General features: G+C 33.4%; 1 protein-coding gene across 7 annotated transcripts in view; it reads right to left on the bottom strand.

Moving 5' to 3' along the window:
- ZNF521 (zinc finger protein 521) overlaps nt 1-14,178 on the bottom strand; it is a 348,750-nt gene that overhangs the window by 210,346 nt on the left and 124,226 nt on the right. The window lies entirely within an intron of this gene.

The following is a 14,178-nucleotide window of genomic DNA, read 5'->3' as shown; positions in this document are numbered from 1 at the left end:
CCCGTTGGCTGGGAGTGAAACTATATTTTATAACATCTAATATAACTGTTTTTTATTATTTTCATACTAGATAGGGTTTGCATTACTTCTTTGGCTAATTGGCTACAGAACCACCTTAAAAATAAGATAAGAACTCTCAAGGGGATATATAGGTGTGAACAAATGCTAAATGAGGAAGTTAAGCATTGTACAAAAAGAACAATATGATGAGATATCTGCTTAATAGATATGTAACAGGAAGATTTACAAAAATACTCAAATGCTACTGTGATCTCAATTAAATCAGAACACTTTGAATGTCATCTAACAGAGTTAAATATCCTATTTTAATGCTGGAAATATTTAAAGTTGAAAATTCTGATAAACAAAAACTAATGTTTTATTACACTATTTTCTTCATTTACATTCAATTGTAACTTTAATAATAAAAACATCACTTTTCTTTCTTCATATCAGTTCCTATCAATGGTCCCTTGTTGAAATCATTCATTTGTCTCATAACTTATTTAACTACTTGAAAACAAATACTGTGGCATAGGCATCCAAATAAGAAATGTGAACTTTAAAAAAATTATTTATAATTTACACATGCTAAAAAGTCTATCAGTATTTCTAAACTGCTGTGGGAAGACCATTTAAACACATCAGCAATTAGATTATATTCAATGAAGTAGAGAAATATAATAAGATTTGACATTAAGGATAGCATCTGAGACTAAGCTGGACAGAGGTTGTGTGTGTATATGTGTGTGTGTGTGTGTTGTGTTAATGCATTGTCTTTGGACAGATTCCCGCTATTACTTTTGGAAATTCCTTTTTAACAGATGACAGTGTTAAAAGATGCAAGTGAGAGAGAGGGCTTCTTATTGTAAAACACTATTAATGCTTAAGATGAACCTATCTAAATAGTGAACATTCCTCTATTCCTCCCTTAAGGTAACCCCTGCTTTTAGCTCTATTATGTCTCCTTCACCAGACACATTGCTATTATGTATGTAGAAAAGAGTATAAATGTTTTGCTTGCTGTTGCTTAAAGTTCATTTGAACAGACGGCGCTCAATGAATTCCATCTTCCCCAGCCAAATTAAATAGAAAACAGTGCATTCTTAAGCAGTTCACATTTAACTCCACCTCTCAAATCAGAGGAAAAAGCTGATGTGAAACCAGTTAGAGAGCAGTCATCATCCAATTCATTTAAGGAAATCACGATGTGCTTCTGAAAGCCAGAGAGAAGGAAAAGTAATCTACAATTGTTTGGGGTGGGTACTATTTCTTTCCTTTGTTTTTTTTTTTTTTCTCTAAAACTATCATCACTAACCTCAAACACAGCTAAGAAAACTGCTAGCATATAGTAAGTGTCTCACTGATAAGCATAGTGTGTTGTCATGGAAAGAATATATAAAACTAGGAGCCCAGAAACCTGGATTCAAATCCCAGATCTGGCACACAACATCCTGTTGTATATCCTGGGACAAAATGTTTAACTTAGTTGAGACTCAGTTTTCTGAGTCAAACTGCTATACAATGTGTGTTTAATAGTAAAAACCTTATACCATACAACTTATTTGCAGAATTTGTTTATTTGGTGACTTTGTCAGTCATATTTAACTTGCACATCTGTTTTTTTTTTTCCTACTGGCATTTATATTTTTGGGACATTCTAATATCTCAAGTTGTTTCACCAGGGGAAGCCATTCTAAGAGGAAGAGGACTTAAGTGCTGGTATTCTTTGTAATCACAGACAAAACACTTAATTTCTAGCTTAGGTGCCTTATCTATGAAATGGGAATAATAAATAGTATGTACACTGTCCGCATAGAAGTCTAAATACATTTTTCTTCCTACTGATTCAAAGTCAGAGAATATATCTACTAACCGAACATAAAGTTCAAACTATAGCTGTTACAACAAAAAACAATATTAAGAAACAGAACAATTATATGTGATCCCGCAAATGCTATATATTTTCTAAACAGCAAAAATGTCAACAAAGCCTATTCTGATTCTTGATTTTTAAAAATAGGATGGTAATTACCTTCCCCTTCAGAGTTATAAAATACTTGGTTTTACACCTCTCTCAAATGTAATTATCATGTAATATTGGGTATTATCTTCACTTGTGTTTGCATAGCATTCCCTCTACCCCCACTAAACTATAAAATCCATGAGGGCAAGAATCAGCATCTTAGCTAAACTCCATATCTTGATTCTGTAATGTTTAACTCGGGGCTCTGCACAATTAATAAATGTAGAATGAATGATTTCAGTAGCAGTTTGTATAGATATCACTGAACACATTGCCTAATGAATAGCACTTACGTAATTCTACTCTATCACTACTGAATTGGTTCTTAAGCAGTCACAAATACTGTCATTTTCTACCAGGGATCTCAAATTTTCTATTCACATACTTCCTTTTTATAGAAAGTCCCTGTACCTACAATGCTGGCGTCTGGCTCTGTTCTTATGAGATATTTTACTTGTTGGGAAACTTTTTGAGTTAAGTTTCTAATGTGATTCAAACTTATACTTAGTCTACATTGAAGAAACAACCACAATTACTGAAAATCATGCATTAACATTTCATGTAGAAGTATTTTATTTCTATCACTGATGATTTGAAATCTCTCTTTTTTGTGACAGCATAAAATATAGAATGTTCAAGTATGACCGTGGATTGATTAAAAACACAAGTCTTCTTACATAAGAAGAGCCTATATTTTTAGTGTTTAAATCTGCCTTCAACTGTCATCAAAAACAAAACAAAACAAAACAAAAAACAAAAAGAGCCTTCTCCCCTTACCCTCCACAAACACTCTATCTACTCTGCAAAAGTTTGTTACATAAAGGACTACCAAAAGCAACCAAATATATGAGTCATTCAGGACATATCTCAGCAAAAATGGACTTGTAGAAACAAACAAAAATCTTTCTTTCTACTGGAATTTTGTTATATTGAATTTTGTTCCAACAGTGAGCCATCACTCGAGACCTGGGAAACTTTATATGGAAATTCTAATGAAATGGTATTGGCTGCAACAGACTTTGACCTCTGTGTATCCAAAGCAACAGTAAAGCTGACACAAGTTTTCAGGGGCTTGGAAAAGGCCACTATTATATACTCCATTATAGGCAAAGCCCCTAGAGGATACAGAGGTGTTGAAAGGGCTAAAAATTAATTAATGACCAATTAGTAGCCCCTGTGGATTCATTCTGAAGCAAAGTGATAAATACAATTTGCTAATGTAGAAAAGGCCACCACAGACAATTAGAGAAAGTAGGCATTCTTCATTTCCTGTTACTATTATGACAAGAACAATAGCAACAACAAACAACAACAACAATCATTGGCATTTTTCAGACATATTATTCACTTTTCCAGTGTACACCTTACCAAGATGTGGTGTTTGGAAGCGCTGATAGTTTTCTTAGAAATAAAGAGGTCAAGCACAAAATATTAATGGAACTCAACAAAAGTCATTAGGTTAAGTTATGCTAATCAGTAAAACAATCTCTTGACTAGGCAACTAAAGTGTTATTTTCATTTTATAAAAATCAAATTTACAAATTGACTTTTATAAAATGAAAATTCCAATTTACAAAATTAAAGAAAAGGTATTTTGTGAATTTCCCAAAGTCTTTACTACTTCCCTCCTTCCCTGATATTTTTCTTTTGCTCAATTTACTATTTACTAGTAGTTTCACATAAAGTATAGATAGACCTAAAACTTTCATTGGAGTATATGGCTACTTGTTAATAGTTCCGATGTTTGATACAGCTACTATTTAAAAGATGGACTATGGATAGTCATGGATTTCATTCACTTTGAGAACAACTGAATTATTTATATTGATAGCAAAATGTGAAATGATTTCTCAAACACTGTAGGACATTTCTTGTAACAAAAATGTTAATAATAATACTAGCTTGCAGCTTTGTAGGAACAAATTGCCATGTAGTTTCTTAATTAAATTTCTCAACATCTTTTTAAGGTAGACTTTATTATCCTTCTTTTTAGTGAAGGAAAAAAAATGCATCTCAGAAAGGTTGTATTTTACTCAATTTATCACAGAAAGACAATGTCAGTTAGAATGATAACTCTGATATCTCCAGGAAGGACCTCAAAAACATTCTTAAGTAATGAGAACTTTCTATTTGGTAAAAGTGAAAAAATCTATGTGTTAAAAGGGGGCAAAGCACAGGGCTTGGAATCAGGAAAAACAAAATTCAAATTTATCCTTAAATATTTATTAGCTAAGAGACCCTGGACAAATCAATCAATATTTTTGACTTAGTTTCCTCAACTGTAAAAAAAAAAATAGCTACCTAAAATGTGCAAGGATCAAACAAGATAATATATGTAAAGCCCTTAGCATTGTCCTTAGCATACAGTTGGTACCATATAAATGCTTCTTCCTTTCTCTTCCTTTCTGCTTGCCCTTCTTTTTCTATTCCCCAAAACAGACAATAACAAAGCTTATTCTTATCAGAACTCATCACAATGAGGTGAGAGAACCTCTGCCTAGGTCATATGTATAATACTACTCATGCTGAAGCCTTTGGCTCATAATGTGAAAACACAGTAGAAAATGAATGGGTAAAGTAATATGCACTTAAAATGAGTATGTTCCATGTTTAACATATATTGGATTACTTGCCATCTAGGAAAGTGGTTGGGGAAGGGAGGAAGAAAAAAATTTTTGGAACACAAGGTTTTGAAAAGGTGAATATTGAAAATTATCTATACATGTGTTTTGAAAATAAAAGACTTTGTATAAAAAATATATTTGAAGATAGACTTTATATTCTGAAAAAAAATGAGTGTGCCCATTTCATTTTTTACTAAGGAAAACTGGAGTAACACCAGTAGGGAGTAACATCAGTCCTTTAGAGTCAACCACTATTGCTTAGGCAAACAGTGAAAATTGTGAACTAGAAATTTACAGGTCATTTATTCATTCATAACAGACATTTAAGTGTCAACTATGCACTGGTGCTATATGAGGAAATATGAAGCCCCCTTTCTCCACTTGAAAGTATAAAGACATGGAAAGGTCAAATAGAGTTATTTATACTCATACTACCATCTGCTCTCAAGACATGATAGCATGAAGTCTACAAACAGTAACAAGTTCTAGGTGTTGGTTTTTATTCCTCACCCACATAAAGTCACAGACACTGTGATACTGATTAACTCAATACTGATCATTTAAAAAGAGAATGTTGATTAACAGATCTTTAGCATAACTTCTTTTCACTTGAGATTTCAATGTTTTTCTCTGAAGGCCTATTAAACAAGCAAAATACAGCATTGATTCTGTTTGGTATATTGCAATGTGAGTTACGGAAGCCTCATGAAAATCTGACTTTAATATCTAAGTGGATATAATATAAATGGGTATGACTAAAATTGCCATAGAGAGGAAAGGGAATTCAGGATTATTAATATCATTTTCTTACACTATCCTGTGAAACAGAAATTTGAGAATTGGAAGAGACAATTGAAAATATTCTTATTTAAATTCTCATTTTAAAGATGAGGAAAGTGAGGATCAGATTAGTTGTTTAGTTTTCCCAAGGTTCATAAAACTACTTAGAAATAGAGCATGGACTAGAACCCAAGTATTAAACCAATGTGTGTTGATCCTCTGTTCTGGGACTCTTTGTGTTTTTTTTTTCTTGTTTTAGGTTGAAGCAAGTAAAGTTATGATCTTGGAAGCTTTGAAAATTCAAGAGAATGAGTCACTAGAATTCAGAAGCTGAAGGCCAAACCAGTAATTTGAGGGATTCACATAGTGAGAATGTGATATATGGAAGGAAATATTACTGTACTATAAGAAATTAGAATAAAGATGATTTCTCAGAATCCTACACAGTATGAACTGATGTGAAGCAAAGTTAGCAGAACCAGGAGAATAATTTAACAAGGTTCAAAATAGTGAAAAGAAAAACACATTTTTCTTCAAAGTGGAACCAAGAAGGCAAGGTAAAGGCAAGAATTTTTTCAGTTCTCCCCCAAGTTCCTTCAATACATTTAAATAAGGACTCTAAAAAAAATTCTAGAATGGCAAAATCTACAAAAAGACAGAATGAAACAATTTCCTAGCCCAAAATAATTTAAAAGATCAGCAGGAAAGGTTTGTTGCATCAGACGAGCACAGGGTGCTTCAGCACAGCCCCAGCTTAGGAAACCAGGAGCAGACCTTGGGAGCCATTGAATCAGCAGGGGCAGCAGCTGCTTGCAGAGTTCTCAGTCCACAGACTGTGTAAGGGGGGGGGTCAAACAAATGGTCAGAAAGCAATCACAGGGGTCACTTTACAATCACTGAGGCAGAACTCGGTTGCTTTGCCATATTCACATCTGAATCATAGTCCTGAGTGGTTATCCCAGGGCAAGGAGAAACGCTAGTATACCAGAGCTTGTGACCACAGTGAAAGTAGGACCTTCCTCACAGTTTCAGGACAGAAAAGAGTGCTTGTGGCACAGAGCCGGAGAGTAGTAAACACCTCTCCATAAATCATATCCTCTTGGAAGAACTGAAAACTTACAAGTCTCTGAAAGTTATCTCTGAAAACAGCTGCACTAAACCTCTGAATCTTGGGACAGTACACCCTCCATTCTGGAAGCAGACCCCTATTTTAACAAAGAGTTAAAAGTCAAGGAATTGTCTGGGAATATGAGCAAACAGTCAGAAAAAATTCTGACCAAAGAAAGTTATTAGGATCACAAAAAGATCAAAATGCACCCCCAGAAAAAGATTATAAAGTCAAAATTCCTACATCAAAAACCTCCAAGAAAAAATGTAAATTAGTCTTAGGCCATGGAAGAGCTCAAAAAGTATTTTGAAAGAAAAATAAGAAAGTTAGAGGAAAAATTGGAAAGAGAAATGAGTGACACAAAAAAATTATGAAAAATGAGTCAATAGCTTGGTAAAGGAAACACACACACACACACACACATACACACACACAAACTGTAAAATATAACACTTTAAAAATAGACTAAGGTAAAAGTTAAAGGAGGTACAAAAAGCCAAGGAGGAGAAGAATTTCTCACAAAATACCAATTGGCCAAATGGAAGGAGAGACACAAAAATTCACTAAAGAAAAAAAAAAACCTTAAAAAGTAGAATTGGCCAAATGGAAAAGAAGGTATAAAAGATCATTGAAGAAAATAATTCCTTAAAAATTAGAATTGAGCAAATAGAAGCCTATGACTTTATGAGAAATCAAGAAACAATAAAACAAAATCAAAAGAATGAAAAAATAAAAGACAATGTGAAATATCTTAATGGAAAAACAAGTGATCTGGAAAATAGATCCAGGAGAAACAAGTTAAAAATTATTTGACTACTATCAAAATCATGAATTTTTTTAAAAAAAAAAAAAGAGCCTTGACATCATCCTTCAAAAAACTATAAAGGAAAACTGCCTAGAATCAGAAGGTAAATAATGTAAAACAAAATTGAAAGAATCCACCAATCATCTCCTGAAAGAGATAGAAAATGAAAACTTCCAGGAATATTATAGCCAAATTCCAAAGCCTCCAGGTCAAGAGAATATTACAAGCAGCCAGAAAGAAACAATTCAACTACAGGGGAGCCATAGTAAAGATAACACAAGATTCAGCAGCTTCTACTTTAAAGGACTGGAGGGTTTGGAATATGATGTTCCAAAGAGCAGTGGAGTTAGGATTATGACTCACTTACCCAGGAAAAGTGAGTATAATCCTCTGGGGAAAGAGGGGAGGAGAAGGGCATTCAATGAAAAAGAAAACTTTTCAGTATTCTTGATGAAAAGATCAGAGCTGAATAAAAACATTGACTTTCATATACAAGACTCATTACAAGAGCAGTTAGAAGTGTGTATATACAGACAGACAGAAAAATTGAATGGGAAGGGATAATATCTTAAAAAAAAAAAAAGCAAAAGTAAAAGATGAGAGAGGAATGTGCTGGGGAAAAAAAGGAAGAAGCAGAATGGGGTAAATTATCTCACATAAATGAGGCAAGAAAAAGTTTTTACAATTGGGGGAAAGGGAGAAGTGAAAGGAAGGAAGTGAACCTTACTCTCAACAAAATTGGCTCAAATGACATACACACATACACTTAATTGGGAATAAAAACCTATCTTATTCTATGGGAAACTAGAAGGGGAAGATTATAAGAGAAGAGAGAGATGATAGAAGAGGAAATAGGATGATGGGAAATAGAAATAAAATTAATTATGAAAAAAAATTTTGAAGTATGTTTCTCTGACAAAGATCTCATTTCTCAAACATATAAGAAAATGAAATCAAATTTCTAAAAATAAGAGCTATTCCCTAATTGATAAATGACCAAAAGATATGAACAGTTTTTAGATGAAATAATCAAAGCTACCTATAGTCAAATGAAAAAATGCTCTAATTCACTATTGATTGGAGAAATGAAAATTTAAACAATTTTGAAATACTACTTCAAACCTATTAGATTAGCTAATAGGATAGAAAAGGAAAGTAACAAATGATAAGGGGAATATAGGGAAAATGAAATATTACTGCATTGTTGGTGGAGTTGTGAATTGATTCAAGCGTTCTGTAGCATAATTCGGACCTATGCCCAAAAGCCTATAGAACCATGTATATATCCTTTGACCTAGCAATGCCACTATTAGGTCTGTAGCCCAAAAGAAAAATTTTTTAAAAGGAAAAGAACTATATGTACAAAAATATGTTTCACAGCAATTTTCTGGAGACCAAGAAATGAAAACTGAGGGAATGCATATCAACTGTAAAATGAATAAACAAATTGTTGTAGGTGACTATGATGGATTACTATTGTGCTATAAAAAATGATGAGCAGGATGCTGTCAAAAAAAAAAAAAAAAAAAACCTGGAAAGATTTATATGAACTGATGCAAAGTGAAATGTACTATGTACAAAGTAACAGCAATATTATAAGATGATCAGCTGTAAATGACATAAATATCCTTGGCAATACAATGATCCAAAATAACTATGAAAGATTCATGATAAAAAAAAATGTCATTCATCCCTAGAGAAAGAACTGGTGGTATCTGAATACAAATTGAAGCATACATTTTTAACTTTATTTTTTCTTGAGGATTTTTTTTGGCCTATGTTTTCTTTATAACATGACTATTAAGGAAATGTTTTAATATGATTATACATGTATAACCTATATTGAATTACTTGCTTTCTCAATGGGGGACATTTAGAGGGAGAGAGAGAATCTGGAACTTACAGTTTTAAAAAAGAATGTTAAAATTGTTTTACAAATATTTAGAGAAAATAATGCTAAATAAATTTTTAAAAGAAAGAAAAAAGAAAAACAACTTTGAATGACCAAAGAACTTTAATCAACTATGACCCCAGAGGAAAATAATGAAACTTAACAATGACCTCCTGGCATAAAAATGAACAGAAGGTGCAGAAAAGAACACAAATATTTGAATATAGCCAATGAGTATATTTGGTTGGTCTTTTCTGCCTATTCTCCTTCCTTTCTTCCTTTGGGAGCAAAGAAGGGAGATTAGAAATAGCAATGCCATGTTGGCGGAGTTGTGAATCAATCCAACCATTCTGGAGAGCAATTTGGAATTATGCCCAAAAAGTTATCAAACTGTGCATACCCTTTGATCCAGCATTGCTACTACTGGGCTTATACCCCAAAGAGATACTAAAGAAGGGAAAGAGACCTGTATGTGCCAAAATGTTTGTGGCAGCCCTTTTTGTAGTGGCTAGAAGCTGGATGGATACCCATCAATTGGAGAATGGTTGGGTAAATTGTGGTATATGAATGTTATGGAAGATTATTGTTCTGTAAGAAATGGCCAGCAGGATGAATATAGAGATGCTTGGAAAGACTTATATTAACTGATGCTGAGTGAAATGAGCAGAATCAGGAAATCATTATACACTTCAACAAGAATATTGTATGAGGATGTAATCTGATGGAAGTGAATTTCTTTGACAAAGAGAAAATCTAACTTAGTTCCAACTGATCAATGATGGATAGAATCAGCTATGCCCAAAGAAAGAACACTGGGAAATGAATGTAAACTGTTTGCATTTTTGTTTTTCTTCCCAGGTTATTTTTACCTTCTGAATCCAATTCTTCCTGTGCAACAAGAGAACTGTATGAATCTACACACATATATTGTATCTAGGATATACTTTAAACATGTTTAACATGACTGCCTGCCATCTAGGGAATGGGGTGGAGGAAGAGAAGGGAAAAGTCGGAACGAAATGAGTGCAAGGGACAATGTTATAACAAAATTACCCATGCATATGTTCTGTCAATAAAAAGCTATGATTTAAAATAAAATAAAAAAATAAAGTGTCACCTGGGCAAGTCACAACTTCAACTGCGCGAGCAAAAAATAAATAAATAAAGTGTCATTAGAAACAGAAAACAACTTGTATAATTTGTGAAGAATTGTGAATTAAGTGTGGTGTGGGGATTTGAATAAATGTTACTATTCATTATGTAGTTAGAACATCCTATTGAATTAAATTTTTATATTAAAATCTAAAAAAAAAAAAAAGAAAGAAATAGCAATGCTAAATGAATAAGGAAACTATTGAAACATTTTGAAAATGTTTCCCTCACAGAAGAGAGGGAAATTATGAAAGAAGCACAGATAAACAGGGCAAGTTTGAAAGAAAATAACATAGAAGTTATGAATACTTTTTTAAAAGCAAGCAGAATGAAATGAGATTCAGTTTCATACTGAATTCTTAATTTGTGTTCTGTTCTGTATGAAAATGCTTTTTTAAAAAAAAATTTTCAAAAAATTTTTAAATATATATAATTTAAAATCTGTATCTCGTTAAGATATGCAAGGTTCTTAATATATGTAGACAGAGATAACACCATTCAAAATCTTGTGATTTCTGATATTAAAACACAAGTCAGGAACATGTATGCTTGCCAAAGGTATTCTCCACTGCCAAGGAAGGAGAGAGAGATTCTCTATAGATGATATAGTCTTCTATATGCTATTGTTTACAGATGACATTATGCTGAATATTTCAGGCCCCAGGATATGTTAGAGCCTTTCTCAAGGAGATCAATGATTATTCACAATAGGTCAGCCTGATAACCCAGAGAGAATGGATGAAAAACATCTCTTATCTAAACTATGATATGCAGTTAGAAGGTCAGTCCACTGATTTAGTACATCAACACATATATCTAGCATAGAAACTGCAGATGGACAATGAGCTGGGACTAGAACTGAATAGAAGGAAGACAGCAGGCTCTATTGTAATTTGGGAAATTGCACACAGTGTTTATGATTATCCCAAGCTGCGCCCTGGCATGGAAAAAAAAAAATAATCTTTTAGACGTTAGCTTTCTCTGGGTGATATCATCTATTTGCAAATCTTGGAACATTCTAATCTTTGACAAATCAAAGTTGTGTATGATCCAGAAGATAATGTTACAACTTTCTGCAAGAAACTGAAGGATATATATTCAGTATAAACCTATGGGATATCTTTCAGGAAATATATGATCAGAAAAGGTGGTAGACCATTCACATAGCAAAAGAAAATGGTCATAGGGAAGACAGCCTAACAGCTTCCCTGATACCCAGGAAATATAAAATAGAACTGTAGGAGAGCAGAGGAACAGATTATTGAATCTATGCAAGAACCTGGACAAGACCCACATAGGATGAGGAAGTATCAAGAGCAGAAAGAATTATCTTTATCAGGTATTGAAATAAAGGAGGCTAATCAAGAACCGTTTTAACTAACTAAAATTTACACAATTTGTGTGTTATATTATCCAGCATCCAACAAAATTTGTAAGGATTTGAGTAGCAAAGAAACAGGTTTTGCTGAAGTGGGTTCACTGAAGTTCTAAGATAAAAAGATTAAATGCCTTAACTTCTACTCTCAATCGAGTTAGCTTACTTTACCAGGAGTCTCTTATTCTTAACTTATTCTCTCTGCTACATCGACAATGAAGTCTTTGCTGTGACTTTTCCCCCCACTTTTTCTATTCCTGACTCCAGACTTTCTCCCATTCTCCAAATAAAAAGAAAGTATGTTCTGAAGGATTTACTCTCCTTCCTTTGAAAAGTCCCTAGAATCCCTATTTTTCTATGAAAGTGCCCTGACTCAACAAAAGAAAACTTATTCTTTCTTCAATTTTTCCATCCCTTTTATAAATGTTAGCATCCAAACGACTGATACTCAACACTGCATTTAATATTTTCCTCCCTTTTTTCAATGTGTTTTCAATGTGTGTATCTGATCTGTTCACTGTATTTTTGTTTTGTTTCTTAGAAGTGGTGTTTGTTCTTCCTTGTGTAGAAGTTTGTTCAATTTGGGATTATGAGGTTTCAGGGAAGACCAGTATTTTTTCACTAAATAATGAATGAAATAAGACTTAATAATTGTTATTTCATTTGAAAGCAGAGAAAGATGAAACAATGTTACTAATTCCAACTGTGTGAATGATGGATTGTACCATGACTACATCCTTAAATTTTTATTTAAGGATTAGTTTATTTTCTGTCTATATATTTAATTTTACTTTGAATAAACTATTAATTTTAGGCAATCATTTGAACTCCTGTGATCTAGTGAGAAAGGCTGTGGGTAACTAACCAAAGAACAACAAAGGAATAAATGTAAGAAAGAAAAAGAATAAGTTTACAATCAATAGGGTTTTCTTACATACACTTTCCACTCAGGAAGACTTTGCTAGAATTACTGATTAAAAGTCTGAAGTTCAGTCCTCTCCAGAAATTTAGATATTTTGTTCTTTGTAGGGCCTCCTATCTAAAACGGCCCTCTGCAACTTCCTCAGCTGAGCTTGTAAGTGTGGTATGCAATATAATAAATTAAGCCTTTCGCTGTCAGGACTGGAAATAAGAGAAGAGTAGAAAAATGGCTAGATCTCAAATGATTTTTTATTGGCTTCATTTACATCCTGTCTAAGGCCTTCTGAGCAGCTGAAGGTGTCTTATCTCTGGCTACCAGGGGGTATTTTACAGTCAAAGCAGTTAACATACTTTCTCTGTCTCTTTCACCATGCCCACCCCCTCTCCCTGTCTCATCCTCCCCCCTCCTCTCTCTCTCTCTCTCTCTCTCTCTCTCTCTCTCTCTCTCTCTCTCTCTCTCTCTCTCTCTTTCATCTCTCTTTTTCTCTATCTCTGTCTCTCTGTCTCTCTCTCTTTCTCTTGTCTTTTCTCCCCCTCCCTTAAAAGTCATCTGCTCTTATCAGACACATCTCTTCAGTCTGAGAAGAACCCATATTTATCAGAAGCAGTGTACCATATTGATAGTTTCAGGCTATTAGAGACAAATGAAAGTTTAAGTAAGAAAAAATCAGTTAAGCTGCTCTGTATTGCCTCAACTTTAAGGAACACTCTATGATTTGACAAGCAGCATCTTCCCCTGAGCCCCTGCCCCCCACAATGAATTAATCACTACACTAGGGTATTATCCTGGGTTCAAAGGACAAGGATGAGAAGGTAATTAACACAGTGATTCCCAGAAGACTCACCTGAATATTCTTAAGTATGATTTGTACCAATCTGACTTTGCCATGGCATAATTCTTCTTCCTCTTCCTACCTTATACATAAGATGTAAGTCAACAAGCATTTATTAAACTCTTACTTGAATGGAAAGTATGTGTAACTAGAGGAAAACCAAAAGCAATAATCAGGAGGAACAGTTATCAAAAGGAGAGTAAAGGCACTCCTCTTTAGAATATATGTTATAGCTGAAGGTAGTCCTGAAAATTATCTTTGAGAATATAATTCTGAACACATTTCTAATATGTCTCTTTATTCAAATCAAGATTATTAAATAGTATTCAAATATGCTAAGGGATTAGAAAATGGAATGAAAGGTCAGTGTATTTAGGATCTCTTGCTTAGCAAGATTATGGAGGGGGTGGAGTCAGAAGACCTGAATTTGAATCTCAGTTTTGACATTTATTATCTGTTGGACCTTAGAAAAGCATTTATTTTCACTTTGCATCAGTTTCCTCATCTATAAAAATGGAATAAGAAAAACAGCACTATAGTAAGTATGGAATAATATGAAGATTAAAGGTAAATTGTTCTATAGATGTCAAATTCTATCAAAATTATTACTACTACCTGTAGAATCTTAATCAGATCCCCCTGAAGCTACATTAACTAACATCT

The sequence above is a fragment of the Sarcophilus harrisii genome, chromosome 1, assembly GCF_902635505.1.
Source record: "Sarcophilus harrisii chromosome 1, mSarHar1.11, whole genome shotgun sequence".
Taxonomy (NCBI): domain Eukaryota; kingdom Metazoa; phylum Chordata; class Mammalia; order Dasyuromorphia; family Dasyuridae; genus Sarcophilus; species Sarcophilus harrisii.
Note: the sequence above shows the minus strand (reverse complement) of the source record. Positions and strands in the feature narration are given on the sequence as shown.